General features: G+C 39.9%; 1 pseudogene; it reads left to right on the top strand.

Annotated features, from left to right (window-relative positions):
• The first annotated feature begins 206 nt into the window (after positions 1 to 206).
• LOC100469826 lies at positions 207 to 513 on the top strand (annotated as a pseudogene).
• Positions 514 to 2,294: the final 1,781 nt, after the last annotated feature.

Raw genomic sequence — 2,294 nt, 5'->3', positions numbered from 1 at the left:
TTGAAGTTTCTGCATTTTGCAGCTTATCTCATTAGGGCTTAAGTCATGATAGTGGTGGTGGATGGGAGAATGTATGTTTGGCTCCCCTTACTATACTTTTTTGGACCCTAAGCAGAGGGATAGGCAGCTACATTCAAAGCTAGATTCGAAGCAGTGAAGGAATCCTATCTAAAACAAGTTTATAATGAGCTATGGTGGCTGGAGTCATGACAGGACAAGTGTTTAGAAAGTTTCTTCCCTCTTTGACTTTTAGTTGAAAGGAGTGCAGCTGAAACTGTAACCAAAGGAGGCATTATGCTTCCAGAAAAAAATCTCAAGGAAAAGTATTGCAAAAAAACAGTAGTAGCCATTGGATCGGGCTCTAAAGGCAAGGGTGGACAGATCCAACCAGTTAGTGTGAAAGTTGGATATAAAGTTCTTCTCCCAGAATACGGAGGCACAAAAGTAGTTCTAGATGACAAGGATTATTTCTTATTTAGAGATGGTGACATTCTTGGAAAGTATGTAGACTGAAATTAATCATTATTGAAACAGCATCATGTGGAGCTGCCCATTCCACTAAAGTTGTGAAATCTTTCATCATGTAAATAATTTCCATGTCTCTGTTTTATAATAAACTAATGGTATCCAAACTAAATAATAATAACAATAATAATCATAAAACAAGTTTACAAACAGTATAAGTCAGGATGTGATTAGTGTGATGATATTTCAGAGAAGGGAGGCTGCTATCAGCCATGTGGGAGCAGAAGATAACAGAACTGTATTTTTGCATAAAGCAAATCACAGTAAACAATGATACAATAGTAAAGAGAGTGGGGAATGGAAGCCATAGGACTACAGGTCAAGAAAGCCTCTCCACGTGATCCTAGCAATATTGCATTTCTAGAAGCCCTTTGTCCCCATCTTAATTCACTCTCCCTTCATCCTTCTTTAATTAGTATTAACTACATTAACCTTCTAATGGTCTTCTAATCACAGCTGCCAGTCACTCCTTAAACCAGGTCACTCTGCAACTGGAATTACCTCGTTAAAACTTGAATCTGATTTCACAACTAATCTCCAATTGGAAGGACTTTATGACTTTCCTTTTGGTGACAAATGCCTTCACCTGATCTACGGCTCAGATTTCCCTCCCCTCAGCTGACCCTCCCCCCAACATAGACACCTTATGCACTCATCTCTACCCCACCCCCGACTTTTGGCACTAAAACGTGCACTTTTTGTTTTATTTTGTTTTTTAAATCACCACATGTATATGCCTATTCACACTCCCTGGAATGCTCTTTCTTTCCCTCTTTCTCTAGCTGGCAAAAATGTGTTATCCTGCAATATTCAGCTGGAGTGACATGTTCTCAGTGAATTCTTTCTTGACTGTCTGGATGAACTGGTCCTTCCCTAATAATAATGGACTAAATACTTCTAGATTGCAGTGGGGTTTTTCATTTGAAGGCTTTTCTGGAATTTCCAGGCCGAGTGGGTCAGCAGCCCTATTACTGGCAGGTTTATGCTTCAAAATGAATTCTCCTCTTTATCTTCCTGGAGGTAGAAAGGATAGTTCATGTGTGTTCCTGGGCTATTCTCTTCACATGAATGCTTAAACAACAGGAATTATAAGAAGCTCACATTTTACCGCAGGCAGAAAGGTCACCCTCTTTTGTACTTGCAAGTTCTTAAAAGATCTCTTGCTGGAAGGCTGCCCAGTTGTTCAACCATGGTAAATTAAAGCAAAAATTTTCAGAAGCTACCATTACTCCTTTGAAACATGTTCCAAGAGCATCCTTTCATCATTTGGAAACCAGTGAAATCTCCCTCCAATGTGCAACAGAGTTTCTGACAGAACAAGGAGCTTTAACAGGCAACCCCAGGGGGCATTCATTAAACTGAGAAGAAATCAGTGGTGGAGCCAGACCCACTTTTAGTGATAATTAATGGTTCAATGTTCTGTTTCCGGAGGATTTCTTTCCCCTTTGCCTCTTTAAAACTCATTTTAAGTCACAGAAACTCTCTCTAATGTAGTCATTAGACCTGGTTCCGGTATGGTGGACAAGGTCCAGGATCCATTTTCTCATTGTTAGTTTACAATTTCTAATTATTATTTATTATTTAGTTATTCCCAAGTTCTTGTTCCACCCTAGTTCTCCTCCCACCCCAAACAGATCCTTTATTGAATTAGGTCTTTTTCAGGCCTGATACACCTCACACGTCCTGGCTGATGAGCAAGGGGAAAACTGATGATCCTTGCTTTCTGAACTGGAAGCACAAGCATTCCGTGGTTAAAGGGAGTTCCCTAG

This window comes from Ailuropoda melanoleuca, chromosome 9, assembly GCF_002007445.2.
Source record: "Ailuropoda melanoleuca isolate Jingjing chromosome 9, ASM200744v2, whole genome shotgun sequence".
NCBI classification, from domain to species: Eukaryota; Metazoa; Chordata; class Mammalia; order Carnivora; family Ursidae; genus Ailuropoda; species Ailuropoda melanoleuca.
Note: the sequence above shows the minus strand (reverse complement) of the source record. Positions and strands in the feature narration are given on the sequence as shown.